We start from the raw sequence: 12516 nt of genomic DNA on the forward strand, positions 1-12516 counted from the left end.
AAGAAGGAGGGGAGAGGGGAAAGAGGACAAGGTAGACGGTGGAGGGAGGATAAAGTGAGAGTTTGGAGGTGATAGATAGAAAAGGCAAAGGGCTGGAGAGGAAGGAAACTGATAGGAGGCAAGAGTAGATCATGTGAAAAAGGGAAGGAGGAGTGATAGATGGGTGAGGAGAAGATGTAAGAGGCCACAGTGAGGAAATGAAGAAGAGGGAAGGGGGAGTGGAAAATAGTTACTGAAAGTTGGAGAAATTGACTTTCGTGCTATCTGGTTGGAAGCTACCTAAATGGAATATGAGGTATTGCTCTTCCGACCTGAGGGTGGCCTTATCATGGCAGCCATGGACCGACATGTCATAATGGGAATGGAGATAGGAATTCAAATGGTTGCTCACCAGGAAATTCCACTTTTTGCAGATAGAGCTAAGGAGTTTGACAAAATAGTCCCCCAATATACGCAAATGCTTAACAGGTAAGGCAGGGTCCAGGGAGAGAGAAAAGGAGCTGGCCTTTTAGGTCATTGAACTTGCATCACAATACAAGAAACTTTCTTCACTTAAAATTTGCTTTACCCCATAACCTTTAATATGAAGGACCACTGATTCATCAGTTGAAAGAAGATGGTAAGGAGGTTTCCTTGCCTATCTGTGATCTGATGCAATGAGATTTTCATGGGATCTGAAGCTAAAGCTGAAGACTACAGGAGTACCTCCCACTGACTTTGCTATCATTTCTGATTGGTCTGCCCTGAGCTGGGACATGACATTGCTAAGAAATGTAATACAGGAACCTGATACATTGTCTGATGAGTTAGGCTGCAGTCCTCCAATATTTACAAGGAGACCTTTGAAGAATTCACCAGGATAAAATCAATTTCAATGCTAAGGTTGATGCCGGGTTGTTTATCCAGTTTAATTTGGTGGTTTTGAGACAACTGAGTGATCTGTTGGGGCATCTCAGAGGGCAATTAGGAGTTAATTGCCTTGTTGGGTCTGGAGCCAAAGTTAAGTCATACCAGGTAAGGAAGAACGTTTCCTTTCCTGAGAAGCATTCATTAAGCAGATCTGTTCTTGCAATGATCTGATAACCATTAATAAGATTAACTTTTCACAGAACTGTTGATTGTTTCAACTGAATTTAAATTCCACTGTTTTCATGGGGATCTTTGAACTCAATTCGTTGGGTTGTTGGTTTAATTATCTCTATTACTCAACCACTGTACCATGACTGCAGCAAAGCACCATAGCCACACCCTCAGGTTCAGGACCGCATCAAGTCTTTTACTTTACCACTAGTGTTCATGTAATTAAAAATCTAAGCTTACTGTAAATGTACAAACTCATTCAAGGCAAAAATAAGCCTTTGAGTTATGACCGTCCTTCCTTCAAACAAAAGGTGTAGCCATGGGCATTTGCATGGGTCCCAGCTGTGCCTGCCTGTTTGTCAGCTATGTGGAACAGTCTATGTTCCAAGCCTACACTGGTGTCCAACCCACACTTTTCCGACACTACATTAACAACTGTACAATGGTGCTTCCTGCACCGATGCCAAACTCGTCGACTTCATCTATTTTGCCTCCAACTTCCACTCTGCCCTCAAATGTACCTGTTCCATTTCCAGCATCTCCCTTCCCATTCTCAATCTCTCTGTCTATCTCTGGAGACAGCTAATCTACTGATGTCTATCATAAACCCACAGACTCTCACAGCCACCTAGACTATACCTCTTCCCACCCTGCTAATTGTAAAAATGGAATCCCTTTCTCTCAATTCCTCCATCTCCAACACATCTGCTCTCAGGACAAGGATTTTCATTCCAGAACCAAGGAGAAGTCATCCTTCTTCAAAGAAAGGGGCTTCCCTTCCTCCACCATCAGTGCTGCCCTCAACCGCATCTCTTCTATTTCACGCATGTCTGCTCTCACCCCATCCTCCCACAACCCTACTAGGGATAGGGTTGCTCTTGTCCTCACCTACACCCTACCAGCCTCCACGTCCAGCAGATAATTCTCTGGAACTTCCGCCATCTCCAACAAGATCCTACCACCAAGCACATCTTTCCCTCCCCCCTACTTTCTGCTTTCCGCAGGGATTGCTCTCTACATGATTCCCTTGTCCATTCATCCTTCCCCACTGATCTCCCTCCTGGCACTTATTCTTGCAAGCAGAACAAGTGCTACAACTGTCCCTACACCTCCTCCTTCACTACCGTTCAAGGCCCCAAACTGTCCTTCCAGGTGAGGCGATACTTCACCTGTGAGTCTATCGGGGTCATCTACTGTGTTCAGTGCTCCTGGTGTGGCCTCCTGTATATTGGTGAGACCTGACGTAGATTGGGAGACCACTTTGCCGAGCACCTACACTCCATCCTCCAGAAAGAGCAGGATGACCCAGTAACCACCCATTTTTTTTCACTTCCCATTCCCATCCCGATATGATTATCCATGCCCTCCTACGCTGTTGTGAAGAGACCACACTTAAGTTGGACGAATAACACCTTATATTCCATCTGGGTAGCCTCCAACCTGATGGCTTGAACGTTGATTTCTCTAACTTCTGGTAATGCCCCTTCCCTTCACCATTCCCCACCCCCTTTTCCCCCTCTCACCATATCCCATTGCCTGTCCCTCTCTGGTGCTCCTCCCCCCTTTCGTTCATGGCCTTCTGTCCTCTCCTATCAGACTCCCCCTTCTTCAGCCTGTATTTCTTTCACCAATCAACTTCCCAGCTCTTTACTACACTCCTCCCACTCCCGGTTTCACCTATCAACCTGTGTTTCTTCCTCCCTTGCCTCCACCTTTTAACACTACTCTTCATCTTTTGTTCTCCAGTCCTGCCGAAGGGTTTCGACCCGAAACGTTGACTGTACTCTTTTCCGTAGATACTGCCTGGCCTGCTGAGTGCCTTCAGCATTTTGTGTGTGTTGCTTTTGAGTTATAAGCTTTTCTTTGGAACATGTTCAATAGCACTCAATGACATTGAATAGCTGGTGTCTTACATTGTGTATTTCAATACAAGGGCATTTTTCTTGTAATCTATTTTGTTATTAAAGTTGTATTTTCTGAATCAGAACTTATAAACTGTCCTTCTTATCAAGTTGTGTGAGTTTAAAGTCATCTCTAAGAAAGAAAGGATTTCACGTGTAGTCTGCAGCTGATATCCTACATTTTGAAGTCTAGTCACTGCTGCAATGTAATGTAATTCAGCTATCATTAAATAAATGTGCTTAGAAAAAGCAACAGGCCCATTCATCTCTGCAAACAAAACACATGAACAAAAATACTTCATTGAACTGCTTATAAAGCTCACTGTTGTTTCTCTAGGATGGTTAACTCCTTCTAGCTCCAAGGTCCCACCTTGATTTTAACGTGGGAACCAAGTGTTTGCAATTGTTCCACACAGGAATTATTATCTTGGAATTTTTTCTCATATGCCTTTTACATTAAGTGGAAATGAATAATCAAGTCTTTTTCATTAAAGAGTGATTATACCAAATCTTGACGGATCTTTCTGAAATTCATTAGATGGGCAAACAAATAAATAATCAAACTTGTTTAATTTTTCTCAGTTGTTTAATTGCAACTTTCTAAAAACTGATGATCCTTTATTTCATGCGAGTACTTGAAAAATGAGTAACATACCCACATTTTAGATACTGAGCTGAGCAGTAACAAGCCCTAAAAACTGATCTGTAATGTTCAATCGCATAAAAAAGCAAAACAATGCTGATTAAAGTAATGCTGTCACATTCAAGCAACTGCATTCTTCATGAATGCAAAATAAGTTTACTGAGAAAATTGCCTCATGTCCTCTTTATATTTTAATTAATGTTCATGTTTATACATTTAATATATAAAAATTGAATGTGAGTTTAAGTTGATTTTATTCCACATTACACCCTTCTGAACCTCCCACTTCACCCTAGCTACAACCCCTTCAACATTCTCTTTGACGATGTTAAATGGTCTATATTTAGCAGAAGCCTCATCTCCATCTCATCCTCATACGAGAAGCTTTCCATTCCCAGAATCATTCTCATGAACCTCTTTTGAACCCTGTCCAATGTCAGCACATCCTTTCTTAAATTAGAGGTCCAAAACTGCTCATGTTGCTCCAAGTGAGGTTTCACCAGTGACTTATAAAGCCTCAGTATTACATCCTTGTTTTTATATTCTTGGCCTCTTGAAATGAATGCTAACATTGCATTTGCCTTCCTTACTTTCAACTCAACCAGCAAATTTACCTGCACAAGGAGTACCAAATCCCATTGCACCTCCAATTTTTAAATTTTCTCTCCCTTTAGAAAATAGTCTATGTTTTTATTACTTCTGCTGCAGTGCATGACCATACACTTTCCAACACTGTATTCCATCTGCCACTTCTTTGCCCATTCTCCTAATCTTCCTGTCCTTCTACAGCCTCCATGCTTCTGTGGTACTACCTGCCCCTCCACCTATCTTCATATCTCCACAAACTTGGCCGCAAAGCCATCATTTCCATCATCAAAATCATTGACAGATAATGTAAAAAAAATTGGTTCCAACTCTGATTCCTGTGGAACACCACTAGTCACCAGCAGCCAACCAGAAATGGGTCCCTTTATTCCCACTCTTTGCCTCCTGCCAATCAGCCATTGCTCTAGCCATGCTAGTATATTTCCTGTAATACTATGGGCTCTTATCTTGTTAAGCAACCTTATGTATGGCACCTTGTCAAAGGCCTTCTGAAAATCTAAGTACACAACATCTACTGATTGTCCTTTGTTTATCCTGTTTGTTATTTTCACAAAGAAATTCCAACAGATTTGTCAGGCAAGATTTTCCCTGATAGAAACCATGTTGACTTCAGCCTGTTTTATCATCTGCCTCCAAGTACCCTGAAACCACATCCTAACTGGTCTATCATTGCCTTTTCTTCTGCCTTGCTCCCTTTTTGAAGAGTGAAGTGACATGAGCAATATTTCAGTCCTCTGGACCCATGTCAGAATCTAGTGACTCTTGAAAGATCATTACTAATGCCGCCACAATATCTTCAGCCACCTCTTTCAGAACCTGGGGGTGTACACACAATATCTTCAGCCACCTCTTTCAGAACCTGGGGGTGTACACACAATATCTTCAGCCACCTCTTTCAGAACCTGGGGGTGTACACTATCTGTTCCAGGTGACCTTTCATTTTCCCAAGCAACTTCTCACTTTTACTAGCAACTGCACTCATTTCTGCCCCCCAACACTCTCGAACTTTTGGCATACTGCTAGTGTCTTCCACAGTGAAGGCTGATGCAAAATACTTCTTCAGTTTGTCTGCCATTTCCTTGTCCCCCCATTACTACCTCCACAGTGTCATTTTCCAGTGGTCCGATATCTACACTCACCTTTCTTTTACTCCTTATATCTGAAAATCCCTTGGTATTCTCTTTGATATTATTATTGGCCGACTTCATAGTTAATCTTTTCCCCCCTTATGGCTTTTTTACTTGCTTTCTGTTGTTTTTTTTATCATATGTCCTCTCTTTTGCTTTTATTTTGGCTTGGCTTCATCGTCAGCCATGGTTGCGTCATCCTGCCTTTAGAATAATTCTTCTTCTTTGGGATGTATCCATCCTGCACCCCAAATTGCTCCCAAAAACTTCTGCCATTGCTGCTCTGCTGTCGTCCCTGCTAGTATCCCCTTCCAATCAATTTTGGCCAGCTCCTCTCTCATGCCTCTGTAATTCCCTTTACTCCATTGTAATACTGATACATCTGATTTTAGCTTCTCCATCTGAAAATGAAGGGTGAATTCTATCATATTATGATTACTGCCTCCTAAGGGTATCTTTACCTTAAGCTCTCTAATCAAATCAGGTTCATTACACAACACCCTATCCAGAATAGAGATCCCCTAATGGGCTCAACCACAAGCTGCTCTAAAAAGCCGTCTTATAGGCATTCTACAATTTCTCTCGCTTGGGACCCAGCACCAATCTGATTTTCCCATTCTACCTGCATATTAAAAATCCCCCATGACTATTGTAACATTGTCCTTTTGACATGCCTTTTCTATCTCCCATTATAATTTGTAGCCCGCATCCTGGCTACTTTTCAGAGACTTGTATATAACTTCCATCATGGTCTTTATACATGTGTAATTTCTTAACTCTATCCATAAGGATTCTACATCTTCTGAACCTCTTTCTAAGGATTTGATTTCATATTTTACCAACAGAGTCACCCCACCTTCTCTGCTACCTGCCTATCCTTTTGATACAATGTGTAGCCTTGGGTTTTAAGCTCCCAACTATGATCTTCTTTCAGCCATGACTTTATGATGCCCTCAATGTCATACCTACCAATCTGTAAGTGCATTGCAAGATCATCTACCTTATTTCATATACTGTGTGCATGCATTCAGATATATTACCTTCAGTCCTGTATTCATCATCCTTTTTGATTTTGTCCCCATGTTACATTGCAACTCATCCCACTGACTGCAGTTTTTCCTTATCATCTGCCTGCCCTTCCTAACAGTCTCACTGAACACCGCATCTACTTGTATATCAATTGCCCCATCCTCAACCCTATCACTCTGGTTTCCATCCCTCTGCCAAATTAGTTTAAATCCTCCCCAACAGCTCTAGCCAACCTGCCTGCTAGGATATTGGTTCCCCTTGGGCTCAGGTGTAACCTGTCCCATTTGTATAGGTCACACCTTCCCCAGAAGAGATCCCCAAGGATGCAGAAATCTGAAACCCTGCCCTCTGCACCAGTTCCTCAGTCGTACATTTATTGATCAAATCATCCTATCTTACCCTCACTGGTGTGTGGCACAGGTAGAAATCCAGAGAAAACTACCCTGGAGGTCCTATTTTACAGTTTTTTACCCAATTCCCTAAATTCTCCCTTCCGGACCTCCTCCTTTTCCCTATCTATGTCATTGGTGCCAATATTTACCAAGAGTTCTGGCTGCTCACCCTCCCTCTTTAGTATTCCATGGACCCAATGTGAGATGACCCTGACCGTGGCACCTGGGAGGCAACGTGCCTCATTCATATTCCCAGAATCTCATCTCTACTCCTCTAACTAAGAAGTCCCCTATCACTAATGTACTGCTCTTCTCCCCTGCCCACTCCTTCCTTTATGAGCCATTGTACCAGATTCAGTGCCGGTGACTCTGTTGGTGCATCTCCCCGGTAAATTGTTCAACCCCGAATGGTCATTCCCCCCCCCCCAACAGTATCCAAGGCAGTATACTAAATATTGAGGGTAACTGCACAGGGGTACACTGCACTAACTGCTCATTTCTTTTCCCTCTCCTGACAAGCACCCAGGTACCTGCCTCCTGCAGCCCGGGGTGACCACCTCCCCGTACCTCCTATCATCTCCTTAGTTTCCTGTACGAGCCGAAGGTCATTAAGCTGTAGCTTCAGTTCTTTAACATGTTTTCTGAGGAGCTGCAGCACGGTGCACCTGGTGCAGATGTGCTTATCCGAGAGGCTGGAGGTCTCCTAGAATTCCACATCTCATACAAAGAACACAACACAGCCCTGGATCCATTACCACCGCACTAACCAAGTAGTAATAGATAACGAAAAAAGAAGAAACTTACCTCACCCAGCCTGATCTCACCCAAGCCCAGAGTTAGAAGCACTCGTCCACTCACACAATGGCTTTTCTACTTGTCCCTTCCTTATTTTTATTTGCCCTTACTAATGAATCGCAATTCAATTGGGTACCAGGAAAAAGCCAAAAGCCTGTAAATACTCCTTTTTAAAATATCTTGCCTGCCCTGTGTGTAGCCTCCTCTCCTAATTTGATTGAGCTATTAGTAAAAGCTGAAAGCCGATAAACGCTTTTTAAGATCTCTCGCCTCAACCTTTGTGTAACCTCCTCTCTTGATTCCATTGGGCTGCTGGAAAACAATTGGTATTTCTTATTTGTTTCCTTAGAAGATGAAGAAACTGAAGAAAATTGCCAGAAAAGCAAGTCAAAAGCTCACAAGTCCAGTGTGACAGCAGAGCCAGCTGATTCCATTTCTCCCCCGGAGAGATGACAAGAAAATAGGATTCCAATATGCATTTGGACATTGGGAATGTATTTCTTCAGGGCTGCTGGAGCCCAACCATGTGAAAAAGTGGGGATGATTTTGTGCCATTGTTGTGATTAATGGCTGTGTGGAAGTCAACTGAGCCATTAAGAATTAATGATATGCAGGTCTTATCAACAGGAAACTCTGCACCTACACTTATACAGTATATACTTACAGAAAAGGATTGCACAATTGTATTTAAGATAGAAAATATTAGTAGTTTCAAATTTTGCAAATAAGCCACTATGCAGACATATTTTTAAAATTAAATTGAAATCCACGGCATTTACTATATTTCATTTTCCATTCAACTATCATGATGTAGTTGCTGGCCCTAATCATTTGGTGACTCTGCAGAGCAAGTTTTACACACAAACCGATTGTCACTTGTATCCTTGGTTGGGCAGTCATTTCCTGTCTGCAAACCTTGTAATTAATTATCACCAACAGAAAATGCTGAAAAAACTTAGCAAGTTGGGCAGCATCATTTGTTAACATTATGTGTTGGAGACCCTTGTATTTTTCCAGCCTTTTCTGACTTTCAGATTTCCAGCATCTGCAGTTTTTGCCATTTCTGTTTTGAGTTTTTATAACAACTTAGATCACAGTATCATAAATTAAAAGTTGCCATCTCAGCTTTTCCTTTTGAATATTCCATTCAATAAAAGCATTCAATAAAAACAGTCGATAGAAGTCCTGCCAAAGGGTTTCGGCCCGAAACGTCACTGTACTTTTTTTCCATGGATGCTGCCTGGCCCACTGAGTTCCTCCAGCATTTTGTGTGTTTTGCTTGGATTTCCAACATCTGTAGATTTTCTCTTGTTTGTAATAAAAGCATATAGTTGCAGCCTTTGGCCAACAAGTGACCCCATATAGTAAGTCTGTGGGTTATCCAAAGTCAAGACTACAGGAACATGAGAAAATAAGAGTAGGAGTAGACCACTTGGACTCTTAAGCCTTTCAATTTGATCTATGCTGGCCTCAATAACCTCTCCTCAGGGTTTCCTAACTATACAATTCCTTCCCCCTCACAGATGCTGCTCAACCCACCAAGTTCCTTCACGATTTTCACTAAAGAATTTTCAATTAGTGTCCACATGCCACAAACTGAAGGATATTGCTTCTATCGTATACACATTGTTTTCTGATAGTTTGTGAATGATGCATTTTCTAATATCTAGTTTGCAAAATCATATTAACAAACATTATATCCCAGAAGTGCTTTAACAGTAATTATGGTGATTCAGATTCAATTATTTATCACATGTACATTGAAACATACAGTGAAATGTGTCATTTGCATTAACAACCAACACAACCTAAAGATGTGCTGTGGGCAGCCCACAAATGTGTTAGCACACATTCTGGTGCCAGCATAACATTACCACAGCAGAAGCAACGTCAACAACACAACAACAGCAAAACAAACCCCTTTTCTCCCTCCCACCTACGCACTCTCTCACACACATACACAGACAGGTCTTCAATCCCAGGACGGGCCACTCCAAACCATTACCCTGCAGTCCTTGGTCTGTATGCGAAGAATCCAAATGTCAGGCATTTGACTTCCAGGCCCTCCGACCCAGGGGCCTTGTCCATTGGGCCTTGTGTACTGGTAGCACAACTTGGGTGAGACATGCAAAGGGATTGGCTGTGACTTCGTCATCATCAGATGATTGCTGACAATTATTGTTTCATGCATGAGAAACAGGCATTTCAGCAAGGTTCTAGGCAATAGCCAAGATCCTTAGAACTGTATCCTTATTAGTAAGCATTTGCACCTCTTGTGGGGAGTTGAGCACAAATTCCTTTGATTAGCCTGATTAGTCTTTAACCTCTCAGAATCACAAATCAAAAAAAGTGTAACATTATCAGCCAGTTGGTGTAGGTAGTATGAGAGCCTTTGTTCCCAGTGGGGAAAATGCCAGTATGGAGTGTTCACGGATCAGGGATAGAACTAACCCATAGTTAGAGACAGAACTATTGACTCACTAAGTAAGATCCTGCACACAAGAGTAAAACTATTCTTCATTATATTACTGGAAAAATGAATCCTGGTTTTGGGAATTGCAAGTGTGAAGACTGCTAATGCAGGAATAGTGGAGCAATGATCTCACTGTTCGCAATGAATATACATTCAAAGAATGTTGAGACTGTTTTTACAATGTACTTTTCTCCATAAAACCCTAAAGTATTTTTGTGCAGGTTTTGCTGTGTCACAGGTCGGGATGCAATTATTTATATCTGTTGTTTGTTAAGCAGTGTCATTAGTAATGTAGTCAGTAAGTTTGTTTTTGTGTGATAACATGAAATTGATGATATAGTTCAACTGCCATACACCTCTCTTGATTTCCAGCTTGTTGGTTCTGTCGAAAGAGGGCTATATAAAATATCAGCAATTCTACACATTATCCATTGTCAAAACTATCTCTGGTCATGCAGGGCAACAAAGAGATGTTGACCCAAGAAGTTAGTCCTAATTTCAATATCAAATTAATTTATTGTTGGGAAATTTGAAGGAGTTGATTAAAAGCTATGTCTGTACAGCAATTAAATAAAATTAAGTGCATCTGCTTCATTTAATTTAATGATTTTCAGAGAGATCATTAATTCCTTACTATATTCAAGGAAAATCCACATTTCTGGGCTCCTCTGCCTGCCAGTTATTGATGTAGAATGCTAGCAAAGTCCCAGGTTCTGGTGCTGAAGCCTCGTGTGCTAGGAACAATATTGCTTTCATTTTTCTTATAGAGCACAGAATTCACAATTATTGTAGATCCTGAAGTCAACGAATAGGTGATAGTTACCCATGTGTTGTAATGATCATTAAACCTAGATGTCACCTGCCCACAGAAACAACATATTGCCCTTTGGGAAATGCTCCTTGTGAGTACCTCGTGCAGTCGTACATTTTCCCTGCTTGCTTAGGGAATGGGATCATGCTACAATGGACAGTATCTATACTTGCACAATTTGTTTTAACTCGCTTTTAACCTCTTACCCATTAGGGTCAGAGCAAAACGAGCAAGCACCTTATTCCTTTTTGGACTCTCCTAAACAGCCAATATCCCATTTTTGGGGAAGCTCGATAAACTGTTAGCCAGGATTTCAAAAACCCTTTAGATTAGCTGAGAATGCACAAATTAAAGCAATATTGGAAATGATCGCTTGTAAAAGCAAACTCCAGAATATTGTAAATGATCAGTTTAAACATAAAGTAAAGTAGAGGTAGGTCACCATGGTCCTCGAATCTGTCCCATCATTCAATACGATCCTGACTGATGTACCCTCGGCTTCATCTCCTCTTCTGTGCCAGTTCTCCATGGCCCTCATGTTTCAAAAATATATCTACTTAATCTTTAAACTACTCCAAATATCTGGCCTCTACAACCTTCCGAGAATAACGTTACAGGCCTACTGCAATTGCTGTTCTTCGCACGTTGCCAGGTGTGTTCAAGAAGGATTCCTGACACAGTATGTGGACCGGCCATTGAGAGGAGAGGCCATACTGGATCTAGTTCTGAGTAATGAACCTGGTGAGGTGGCAGACCTCTTGGTGGGGGAGCATTTTGGTGAGAGTGACCACAACTCCCTTAGCTTCAGCATAGCTACGGAAAAAGATAAAAACAGACAAAATGGGAAAGTGCTTAACTGGGGAAGGTCTAACTATGAAGGGATGAGGCAGGAACTAGCGAGAGTAAATTGGAAACAGACGTTCAAGGGTGAAAGCACAGAAGTAATGTGTAATGTGGAGGAAGTTCAGGGACCATTTGTGCTGGGTTCAGGATAGGTTTGTCCCACTGAGACAAGGAAAAAATGGTAGGAAAAGTCAACCATGGCTGAAGAAACACATGAGGCAACTCCTCAAGAGGAAGAAGGAAGCATATGTTAGATATAAGAAACAGGAAGCAGGAGGGGCTCATGAGAAATATAGGGTAGCCAGGAAGGAGCTTAAGAAAGGGCTTAGAAGAGCTCGAAGGGGGCATGAGAAGGCCTTGGCATGTAGGATTAAGGCGAAACCCAAAGCATTCTATGCGTATGTGAAGAACAGAAGGATAACAAGAATGGAGGTGGGGCCACTAAAGGATAAAGAAGGCAACATGTGCCTGGAGGTGGAGGAGGTTGGGGAGGTCCTAAATGAATACTTTGCTTCAGTATTCACAAGTGAAAAGGACCTTGATCAGGGTGAGGTCGAAATAGAACAGGCCTGTGTGCTGGATAGTGTGGAGATTAGGGAAAAAGAAGTGTTGGATCTTCTTAAAAACATCAAGATTTGGTAAGTCCCCAGGGCCGGACGTGATATACCCCAGGTTGCTGTGGGAAGTGAGAGAAGAGATCGCTGGAGCAATAGCTATGATCTTTGAATCCTCTTTGGCTGCAGGGGAGGTGCCGGAGGATTGGAGAATGGCAAATGTAGTTCCCTTGTTTAAAAAAGGTAATAGGGAGAATCCTGG

General features: G+C 42.0%; 1 long non-coding RNA gene across 1 annotated transcript in view; it reads left to right on the forward strand.

Moving 5' to 3' along the window:
* LOC134345534 (uncharacterized) overlaps window positions 1-10654 on the forward strand; it is a 34436-nt gene extending 23782 nt beyond the window's left edge. The window contains exon 3 of the long non-coding RNA XR_010017716.1: window positions 7923-10654. This is a non-coding gene — a long non-coding RNA (uncharacterized LOC134345534). The remainder of the gene's footprint in view (window positions 1-7922) is intronic.
* Window positions 10655-12516: the final 1862 nt, after the last annotated feature.

This window comes from Mobula hypostoma, chromosome 4, assembly GCF_963921235.1.
Source record: "Mobula hypostoma chromosome 4, sMobHyp1.1, whole genome shotgun sequence".
NCBI classification, from domain to species: domain Eukaryota; kingdom Metazoa; phylum Chordata; class Chondrichthyes; order Myliobatiformes; family Myliobatidae; genus Mobula; species Mobula hypostoma.